At 33.4% G+C, this 12427-nt stretch overlaps 1 pseudogene; it reads right to left on the reverse strand.

Moving 5' to 3' along the window:
* Positions 1–338: 338 nt before the first annotated feature.
* Positions 339–3125, reverse strand: LOC107962992 (solanesyl diphosphate synthase 1, chloroplastic-like; annotated as a pseudogene).
* Positions 3126–12427: the final 9302 nt, after the last annotated feature.

The raw sequence follows: 12427 nt of genomic DNA on the forward strand, positions 1-12427 counted from the left end.
ATATTACAATGACTTATTTATAAATAAATAAATCAAATTAAATATATAATAATAGTTAATTATTAAGCTAGAATATTAACCTTCATAAATTGAAAACAACCAAAGTCTATTCACACTTTTTCAGATAAACGTCAAACACAAATACTTTAAGAAGAAAAAGAGAAACCCCTATAGCATAGGTTTTCCTTGTATACATAATGGAAGTTTATTAGCTTAATATTGATGACCACAAAACCTTTATTGTTAATCAATTTAATTTAACAGAGGAATTATTTTTCTCAGACAAATGTATAATTTGAAGACATTGAAACTAGGAGCTCAAGTCAAAGCTCAAAGCCTTGTATGAATCAAAAACCAGTGACAAGGAACCAAATAATATCCTAAGAAAGTTGTTCTATATTGGTACAGGCTTCAACTTTATGCCATTTTTATCTGTCATGTATCATGCTGCTTGTTTTGGATTAGTTAAACTAATCAATCCTTTCTAGATTAAACATCACCATATCTTCAAGCCCTAACCGGAAATCGCTTTGAGGAAGACATTGGAGACTCTTGATTGCAATATTAGCTTTCTCATTTGCCAACTCTTGTGCCCTTTCGATTCCCCGACATTGCTTTACTAGTTCAATTGCTTCGTCAAGGGAACCAGTCTCGCAAAACTCAGATTCAATGATATCTCTAAGTTTTGGCCCCTTTTCGAGTGCAAAAATTGCAAGTGCTATGAGGTTGCCTTTTGCTAGATCATTACCAGCTGGTTTCCCCAGCTGCTCTGCTGATTGTGTAAAATCCAATATGTCATCAACAACTTGGAATGATAGGCCAAGATTCTTTCCTATATTCATACATTTGCTCTGTTACACTACAATCAGCTCCACTGAAAATGGCGGCTCCCTTGGTACTAGCTGCAATCAATGAAGTTGTTTTGTAATAACTCTTTAGCAAATAGTCCTCAAGTTTGACTGTTTTGACATCACAGTCAAACAAACTCGATGCCTGCTTAAACTCACCACTTGCAAAATCCTTAATAACCTGTAATATCATTAATGAGGATACACTTAAGACTAGTTAAAGTGAAATATCAATAGTTTGAGAACTATCTCCATAGCTAAAGCACGTTTCGAATCTCCACAGGTGGTACTTTTTAGTCAATACTTGGGATTACATCCAAACGAGATGGTAAATGTTAGGCCTAGGTCCTACATACCTGGCTAATAAGCTTAATAACTTTAAGGTTTTCAAGATTTCTAAGGTACCATGACGACTGAGCAAACATGAAGTCCCCAGCCAGTATGGCTACTCTCGTATCGTACAATTGGTGAACCGTCTCTTTTCCTGCAATTAAATTAACATACAGTTCCAAATTAACAGTCTCCCGAATGATGAAAGACTAGGAGAAAAAAAGATATCGAAGAAATTCAAGCTCTTCCTATAAGATCAAAGCTTCTATTATTACTATTACCATTACTATTGAATGTTAAAATCGAGCAGTCAGAATCATTCGATGGAATGGTAGATGCGGTGGTTCTTGTCCTAACATGCACAGGCTAGAAATTTGGCTACAGTTTCACTCTAAAACAGCCACCACAACTACCAATTTGCTATATATGTACAAAGAACATAGATGCCCCACATTTACACATGCACTTATTGTATATACTGAAATAGAAACTGTGTCCAGTGCCCTTATACATGTGTATAGAAGGCTGCAACCATAACCTCAATTATCCCAAAGAAAATAATCACAATAAATACAACCAATGCAAGTGCTATGAATTTGAAACTTGCAGAGAGCTCTTAGCACCAACCTATTTGAAGAAATGGACGTGCCTCTTACTCGCAGCAAAACTCCGGGAAGTCGCTGGTTCGAACTTAAACGTGGCCTCCTTGAACTACTTACACAAACTAGTTGCAGCATGACAAAGCCAAATTCATTATAGCATTTCTTTGAAAGACACTCAAAATATTCATTACTAAAGAAGAGGTACTACTAACACTAGCTCAATGCACTTAACTATTAAGTAATTTCCCCAAAGCAAAAGCAAATCACAAAGTAATGCAACATCAAGCAATCTTATCTAACTGTATACATATTATATGCTATTGGATGAAATTTACAGCAATTTAGCTTAGGGCTCAAAACTCAAATAAATTATCAAGAAAATTTTACATTACATAACTACTTTTTAGTAATTCAACTAATAGATTTAGCTTTAAGGTACTGATTTTCAAAGAAAAATAAATTAATTAATCAAAATTTTATTTTGGAAAAATGAAAATTCAATCTATTTTCACTTCCAAGAACATCTATTAATTTGTATACTTATTTTTTCCTTTTTCTGTTTTTCTTTTCTAAGCAACCAAATAAAAAAAAATTAATCTTGCTTTTATCCCTCGATCAAACTAGAGCTTTGGTTTATATACATACAAGAAGACATACATCCATCATCCATTCAATGAACTGAGAGTAACCGGTTCAATCAGCCAAAAAAAGAACTCTTTTTTTTTTTGGTTATCATCTATTAGAAATAGTTTCAATCAATTTCAACTCATTTTGACTAAAATTCATCAAATCAGCACCAGAAAAATCTAACAAAAATTCGATTCGAAAACAGAAAACAACAACGGAATCTTGAGGAACCGCAACAAGAAGATGAATCTGAAAAGAGATCAACAACAAAAAGAACAAAAATCGGAGATTTTTGAAACCGATCGGTTTCAATTTCAATCTTGTTTCCGGTATTTCTCTTTTCTAAAAATTTGAGTGCAGGAATCCCAAAATCATTCAAGTTTCTTGCCTAGCTAAAGAAACAAAGAAAGGAAACAAATTTCAAGCATAAAATCAGTTTAAAATGTGGACAAGTAAAGAACAAGAAGAAAAAAAAAGAGCTTTATGCCATACCTTAAGCCAAGACCCAGCGAAAAATTCATGGTAGATTTGCCTGAGAAAGAGAGGAAACGAAATAGAATATGCTGAGAAGAGAATATATGCGACAGACTTTTACCTGGAAGAGAAGATAAAGAACGGAAGAAGGAAAAGGAATGAAAAATGAAAGAAGGAGAAGGAGCCTTACCTGGATGAAAGAGGAATCGAAAAATGTCTTACAGAAATGAAATCTGTAAGACATTTTCCACTAAAACCAATTCATTTTACCCGTGTCTTGGAAAATATTTTCCAAATGTAAAATGTTTTCAGTCAAACAAACACCGGAAAACCAGGAAAACATTTTCCGAAAAATGTTTTCCTGCAAACAAATAAACCCTTATTTGGTTTATCCACACTCTGATTTTGGTAAGGTTTGATCTCACTAAGGAGGGCCAGTTGGAAATAGACAAGTTTAGATCATATTGCATGTAATTTCCATGCTACGTATCCATACTTGATCTATGTCATTTGGTTATGTTAATATACGTGATCAGGGATGGGTTTAGTTACGATATATGTAATGAAAGTCACATTGGTTCTATACTAACATAATTAATGGACAAGATTGTTCGAAATATCTTTCGGATATGATAGTGCAATTTTGAGCTCATAAGGTTATATAATGACATGTAATTATAAAGTAATTAGTATATATATGTGGTTTATGTGGGAGATTGTTGGAAAATATGGACATCACATATATAATAAGGGTAATTACATGTTATTATTGACTATCATGATAGGTTAGCCCAAATTAAAAGTGATCTAGTTTGGTTAAAATTTCATTGGGCTTTAATCATTAGATAAAGTATAGGTCAAATATGTGTAGATACTTTAGTAATTAAGTTCTAATCAATTTCTACTTAATGATGGGCTAATTAGAAATTAGGGCCAATGTGTCAAAGTTATATATATTAGGGTTATGGTCCCCAAATTACACACAAGATATCTTTTCTAATATTCCATCCTTAGGAAAGGACAAATATTCTCTGAATTTCTTGTGTGCTAATTTGGATGATCAAATCCCCAAGATCCGAAAAAACTTCAAGGAATTCATGGATTCAGGTACGCTTCTGCATCTAGTTTTATTCTTGATTTATTCTTGATGATTTGACATGATAGATCCGTTTATTAAGCTTTATTTTAGATTTATTTTACAAGTCTAACATGAAATGCAACCAAATCATCCTTGAATTTGAATTCTTTCCTCCTATTAAAACCCAATTCCATCCTCTACCATATGTGCAGCAACATACCTATTAACCAAAATCTTAAAAGTCCTTTCATCAATAAGTCATCTTTCAGACATTTTATCAAACACCTTAGTTAACTCTTCAAACCAATGCATTCTTCCAAGAATGTCAAGAATTTCATTACAAACATCAAAACCAAGTGAATTTCCACCTTTTTTAGACACCTATTGGAAGAAAACATAAGCTAGTTTCCAATCAGAATGATTTCGCCTAACCAACTCCAAGACCAAACCATCAGTTATTGTAACCTTGCATTGATCAAGAGCTAGCTCAATATCTTATGTTTTGCTATTTCTATGGTTTTTTAAAACATTCTGGAGTTTCAACGAATATGTCTCGTATGGTTTTTGGTGAAAGCCAATGCTTTCATCAGAATTAGCAAGTGAATGAAGAAAAATAGGGTTTTTAGTGGCACCCAGAAAATGAAATATGTGAATGCTAAGATAGTATTGATGAACTACGGGATTAGAGGTGAAGAAATTAGATTTCGGGAAATCAAATGGGTATTTCTGATGGATGATGGCTTCCTAGAGTAAGCATTTTAAAATTTGGGATTGTGTTATGAGAGGCGTCGTTAAGAGATGAAATGAGATAGTGCAGTTGGCTTTACTGGAAAGAATAAAAAATATATAGAAAGAAGGTTTAAGGACACTAAAAAATTCTATGGATAAAAATATTGCTATTAAGTGTCATAATTTAACCTTAAAAATGATAGAATGGAATTAAAATAATTAGAACTACGTACAAAATATGCTCTTGCCTTTTTTGATTTCTTTCTGTAACAGGAATGGAGAAGGAGATAATCCTTCTGAAGATCCAAGCACAAAGAGAGTCTGATTCAAGGAATCGAAGGTGAATCCAAAAGACGTGATGGTTGTAGAGTCCTCACCAATGCCATCTTTGTCTAGGAAAGATATGTTAGTGGGGAAAGAAAGTATTGAACAAAAAGGAACTAGTGGTACTCAACAAATTGATAATAGCTTTTCCCTCTTGGAATAAGATGTTAAAAAATCAGTTGTCAATGGCATTCCCTCCATAGATTTCTCGGAAAGAATATACTAGCTTCTAGAAAAGGAGATGTCTACCTTTGTGGTTTTGAATATGCTGGGACAGAACACCAATTTTACGACCCTGCAAAATATATTATATGGAATTTGGAGACCATCTAAACCTTTTCAATTAATGGATATTGAAAATGGTTATTTTTTTAGCTAAATTTCAAAGTTTGAAAGATTATGAAAAAATTCTCTCTCAAGGTCCATGGCTAATTTTCAGCCAATATTTAATCGTCCAACCTTGGACAATTGATTTTAATCTTGGGTTACCCTATCCAATATGGTTATCAATTGAATTAGATTTCTAGGTCTTCCCAGTCATCTTTACAGAAAGCAGATCCTATGGGAGATTGGGGGAATTGTCGGTAAAGTAACCAAGTTGGACTTTAATGCCTTTAGTCGGGCGAGAGGTCAATATGCACGTATGGCAGTATATGTTACCTTGGAGAAACTATTGTTCAAAGCTCCTCATTAATGGTATCCTTCAAAGAATCAAATATGAAACTTACTTGTGGTGTGTTTCTCGTGTAGGTGTTAGGGGGATAGCAAGGAAAATTGTCTGCAAGGAAAGTTTTCAACGGGAAAAAGCTCTTCAAAAGATATGATTAGCAAGGACCTCTTGGGCCAGTCAGTAGGTAACCACTCTAAGGGTCAAGCTCCCAAGACTAAGCACAAAAATGTATTAAGGGCCAGACCACTGTCGAGCTTACAAATTGACTGCAGCAGTCAATTAATTCGGTTGAAATTGTCTAGGCCACTAGCAGCCATGGAGATGGGCCGATCCATGAAGTTCAGATTGGGAAATGTGCCCATATTGTAGTAAATATGTAAATGTTTTCTATTTATTTGAATGATGAATAAATAAATAAAGTTAATTTCACATTTCACTCTTATATCTTTTGTATTTATGCCTTTTATATTTTGCATGCATAACAAAATTGTGACAAGAAAATATTAGCCCATTGATTGTCTAAAATTCAAACTGAAGATAAGTGGCATTGTAAAGAACGTTTACATTGTGAGAAAATAGTTACACTCCTACTGAGATTTTACCAGAGAATTTGATTTGATATTAATTATTCCAAAATAATATTATTTTAATAGTTTAATATTAAATTTAATTTAATACTTATCTTAATAGTATTTTATTAATTTAATATTAAAGTTATTATCTTAATATTAAATTTAATTTAATGTTTATCTTGTAGATAAACATTTTATTATTTTAATAAGATTTAAAATTAAATTAATATAATATTTATCAAGATAAATATTATATTAATTTAATATTAAAGTGATTAAGTTTAATCATAGTTGAATTCTCTAAAATCTCCCTATATAAATAGAACCTTGTGTTATTATTAACAAACACTTGAATTTAAGAGAAAGTTATAAAGAGAAATTCTCTGAGGAGATTATTCTAGAAAATTTCTAGAGATATTTTTTTGATTTACAATTTGACCCAAAAGTTTAGAGAAATTGCAAAATTACTCCACTAGTAATTTTTGTGAAAAATTTTCTTATTCGAAGCAAGCCCACTGTAATGCCCCCTTACCCGAGACCATCACCGGAGTCGAGCATGAGACATTACTAAACTCATTTTAGCATTTAAACAAGTTCAAACAATTCTCGTAGTAAACTGTCCATCTGCATCACAATCGCTAAAAAAATCATATCTCAAGTTATGAAACTTGAAATCAAATTTTATAAATTTTCTCTGAAACTAGACTCATATATCTACTTACTAATTTTTTTCTAGAATTTTTGTAGGGCCAATTAGTACAGTTTATTAGTTAAAGTCTCTCCTATTTCAGGGTTCGGCTACTCTGACCGCTGTGCACTACGAATCAAATTTCTTCCTGTACAGAGATCCAATGACCATGTAGTTTGTTTATATTAAAAATAGACTCAATAAGGAATCCATAAATATAAAGTATGAGTCCTAATTATTTTTACACAATTTATGATGAATTTCTAAAGTCAGAACAGGGAATCCAGAAATCACTCTGACTGTGTTTCACCAAAACATAAATATCTCATAAAATAAAACTCTTTTACCTATTTTGTTTCTTCCACATGAAAATAGATTCATTAAGATTAAATTAAATATTTTATTCATCATCTAATTCTATCTTTACTATTTTTAGTGATTTTTCAAACTCACGTCACTGTTGCTATGTGATTCTGTTTTATAGCCAATTTCACCATTTTATGGATTTCCATAGATTAGTTAGCATATACAGCATACATGTTATCAAATATAATCTTGATTAGCCACTCCAATAGCTAATCATTCTCACATTTCCATGCCATCCATGAGCCATATCATAAGATTATATACACAAAATGATTATAATGATATACATGTCATATTCCCAAAATATACAAGTCATTATACCGAAATAGTTTGTTGATAGTGTGAGTGCGCCTCCGACTGTTCCCTATCTCCTAGCCGGCTTGACAAAACTACAAAGAATAGAGAGGAGGGAGTAAGCATAATTGCTTATTAAGTTCACATGTAAATATCAAGTAACATAACCATGCAATAATACGAAATCCACATTTGCATAATATCACGAAGGCATTCATGTTACACTTGCATTTACTATCTTACCACGATTTCGTCATACCAAGTTCTCAACCTGAGGGTTTAAGCACATACCTGTCAAATTTTCTCATTCACCACACTTACCAACATGTCACCTTCGTTTTAGGTACTCACCTTATTTCACTTAAGATTTACCCGTTAAACACATCGGAATATGATTCGAATACACGGATTTCATGCACATAAGTGCCATACCCGTAGCTAGACAAACTCAATAGCCAGCGGAAATTATGTAGCCAAGCTACCATGTAACCCGCCCATAAGCGAACTCAGACTCAACTCAACGAGCTCGAGCGTTCGCATCCATAAGTGAACTCGGACTCAACTCAACGAGTTCTGATGCCTAGTTAAATCTCACGAACTCGGACTCAACTCAACGAGCTCGAAACTCAAATATCCTAGTGACATGTCACTTGTATTCTAATCTATTTCCAAGGTTCAAACGGGCTTTTTCCTCGATCACACATCTTTGTCGTCTTCCACGGAATATCGAAACGGATACTCGGTAGCAATTCATATTTAACAAGTAGCACACATAATTTGCATATTACTCAATAATAACTGCAAAGCATAATATTTCATGATAATAATCATCATATCATATAAATAACATTAAATTACTTAAAATGACAATTATGTTACTACATTTACACTTGAACTTACATCGGTACAAAACAAAGAAATTTTGCAATTTAGTCCACAATCTTTTCCTTTCCCCGGTCAAGGTTGATTCCACGTATTTCTTGGTCTAAAATAACACATTTAGCTGATTTAATACTTAAATTTATCAAAATAGTCCTTAACCCTAACTTTGGAAAAATTACGATTTTACCCCTAAACTTTTGCATATTTACACTTTTGCCCCAAAGCTCGAAAATTAATTTTTTTTTTCCAAAATTCTTATGTTTTATGACATGCTGATCATTTTTCCCTTCTATAGAAACATCAAATTCTCACTCTAACATGTAGTTATAAACATTAGCTATTTTTACCGATTATGTCATTTTACTCATTTTCACGTAAAATCGTTTAGAAAAAGTTGTTTAACACAATTTCAAGCTTCATATTCCATCATAAAACATCAAATTAAACACATTTCACCTATGGGTATTTTTCCAAATATAAACCCTAGGTTAAATTATTGCTAGAATGAGCTAAATCAAGTTATCAAGACTCCAAAAACGTAAAGAACATTAAAAAGGGGGCTTGGAATCACTTACTATGGAGCTTGGAAGCTTGAAACAAACCCTAGCTATGGAGAACCCTTGAAATTTCGTCCTAATGAAGAAGATGGACATATTTTGCCATCTTTTTCCTTTTTTTAATCTTTTAATTACCAAATGACTAAAATACCCTTCATTAAAAACTTTGGTTATTTCTACCTATGTATGTCCTTTTTTGTCCATGAAAACCTAATGGTATAATTATCATTTAAGAACCTCTACTTCAATTATGCTCTTCAATTAAATCCTTTAACATCTAAAACTCATATTTATCAACTTTTACAATTAAGTCCTAATAGGCAAATTAGACATGTAATTCATGAAATTTTCTATTGATATTCTAACACATGCATCTAATCACTCAATAAATTATAAAAATTAATCGGAATAAATTTTTATACTTCAAAATTGTGGTTTCGAAACCACTATTCAGTTTAGGCCCTAATTCGGGATATCACACCCACACTCAGCAGGCATGAGCTTAAGGATAGTGGAGAAGACTACTTGGTCGAAGCGCTCATTCTAGAGGAATTGAAAAGGTACAATTTTGATTCAGTGTTTATTACTTTAGGCATCACAACCAAGATCTTGTTTGGAAAAAAATTTAAAACTCTGGTTTTTCTCTAAATTTATTTTCTATTGTCTTTTCCAACCCCATTTTTCCAATAGTCCAGCAGCTAGCTGTTTATGGAGTAGATTCTTCAAGGCTCTCAAGTGACCATTATAGGCCATATCCCAGTGCTGGAGAGACCCAATAGTTTGCACAATCAGGTAACACCGTCCCCTTTTTTGGTTTTGTTTCAAATATACTGAGTGCTTCTAACGCAAGTAAGGTGAAACTAGGCTCTTCTATTTCTAATGAAAATTATGTGGAACACGTGGTGTACTTTAATCCTAATTTTGAGGAAAATTTAGTGGTTGATGTGGGGGTGAAAGACGGTCTATTGGATACCAAAAATTACCCTGCGGTAGTGTTCAAAAAGAGCACCCAATCTCCACTTATTGGTGAGGAGGTTGGGGTAGTGTAGTTTTGACTGGAAATCAATGTTTCAAATAGGTTAACAAAGGTTATGGAGCAAAAGCATCAAGTTCAAAAGGAGGGTGGAAATTAAACAAAACTTTCAAGGGCCCAGGAAATTGTTTCAAGACTTCCTAAAATTCTCGAGTTCCCTTCGTTGAGTCCATAAAGTGAGCAGTAAAACTAATCATGTCAGAACTAGATGGTAATTATGAAAAGGATTTGTCGATGGAAGAGGGTGAGCAATTGGAGAATTCTTCTACCGGTCATCAATAAGATAAGCATTCTTTCTCTTTACTCTTTTATTTTTTATCATAAATTTGTTTGTTTTATCCTGGAATATGCAAGGGTGTGCGAGTAATAAATTTTTGTGAGTTTTTCGTGAATACCATAAGCATTATAACCGAATATAATCAATCTTGTTGAACCAAGAGTCAATGGAGGCTAAAGCAGACGCAATTATGGCTAAATTGGGTTGGGGAAAATCCCATCGAGTGCAAGCAATTGGTTTTTCTGGTGGTATCTGGCTAGGCTGAAATAATTTGATTGATTTGGAGGTGGTTAGTAATCATCCCTAATTTATTTTGGTTCGTATTCATTCCAATCTTCATCATTTTGTCTTTATTTCTTTTGTGTATGGAAGCCCAGACTAACAAAAAAGGAAAATATTGTGGAGAGATTTAAGCCTCTATATCCTGATTGGGCTCTACCATTGGATGGCCATTGGCGATTTTAATAACATTCTCTCTTTGGAAGACAAAAAAGGTGGTCATGTTAAAGGGCATATGTGTCAGTTCTTTGGTGATTTCATAGATAAAGCTCAACTTCATAATCTGGGTTTTCAGGGTCCTCCATTTATGTGGCACCGAGGTAATCTTTTTGAGAAACTGTATAGGGCTGTAGGGAATGTAGCTTGGATGGAGAATTTTTTGAACTGTTTGGTAACTCACCTTTCAAGAATTAAATCTAACCATAAGCTGTTGCTTCTGAATTTTTATTATGTTCCCAATTCCTTGAATGAGAGTCCTTTTCGATTTTTAGCTGGCTAGATGGAACATGCGAGTTTTTCTGATTTTTTGAAGGATAATTGGAGTTTTGATGGTGACATGAATAGTGTGATTGCTGGGTTTATTAGTAAGCTCAAAAATTGGAACAAATGTATTTACCTGTAACATAAATCACCAGAAGACACAGTTGCTGCACAAGCTCTCTAACTTACAATGAGTTATGGACTTATCTAGATCTAATTATCTTCTTCAACGCGAATTGGAGGTTCGAGAGGAGCTTGAGAAAATTCTTCATCATGAGGAGATGCTTTGGACACAAAAATCGATGTGCGAGTGGTTAAAGTTGGGAGATCATAACACAAAATATTTTCACAGACTTATAATCCAAAGAATGAACTTTAATAAAATTATTGCTTTATGTAATTCCAATGGGGAGTGGATATTTAAACCTAAAGCCCTTAAAGTTGAAATGGTCAATTTCTTTCAAAATCTTTAGATGGGACTCTAAGTCTTTTGGGGAACTTACCCCTAAGCACCTTTTCAAGTCTCGTTTTAGAAGACATTAATTTTCTTAAGAAAACTATTTCAAATGAGGAAATTAAGATTATACTTTTTTCGACATGGCATCTTTGAAAGATCTAGGTAGTGATGGTTTCTAAGTGGCGTTCTTTTAGAATCAATGGAATAATTTAAGAGAAGCCATCTATGAGTGGGTCAGAAAGGTTTTCGATGGAGGGAATATAGATTCATAGTTTAATAACGCTCTCATTGTCTTAATCCTTAAAATTTTGAATCCTAAAAACTTCTATCAGTTTAGACCCATTAGCCTTTGTTCTATGTTGTATAAGCTGGTGATGAAGGTCATTGTGAACAGGTTTAAGAGCATTTTTCCAAAAATCATAGGCCAAGAACAAGTTGGATTCATAGTAGGGAGAAGCATCATTGATAATGTTATCATTGCACAGGAAGTCTTACACTCGATGGGAACTAAGAAGAACCTCTAATGGATGGCAGTCAAGATTGACTTGTTGAAAGCTTATGACAGAGTGAATGGGATTTTGTAGACGCTTCTCTCAAATTTGTAGGTATTCCTTCTTACTTAATATAGGTTATTATGATGCTATTTTGACATTTACTGTGAAAGTTTTTTGGAATGGAGTTCCAACTTCAAAAATCAAGCCAGTAAGGGGGCATTCATCAAGTTTGCCCACTTTCTCCATATCTTTTCGTCCTTTGCATGGAATGGTTGAGGCATTGCTTCCATGCGGCTATCTCGTCAAGAGAGTGGTGTCCTATTCAGTTATCGCGCACATGACCAAATCACTCACATTTGTTTTTTT

This window comes from Gossypium hirsutum, chromosome A06 (assembly GCF_007990345.1).
Source record: "Gossypium hirsutum isolate 1008001.06 chromosome A06, Gossypium_hirsutum_v2.1, whole genome shotgun sequence".
NCBI classification, from domain to species: Eukaryota; Viridiplantae; Streptophyta; class Magnoliopsida; order Malvales; family Malvaceae; genus Gossypium; species Gossypium hirsutum.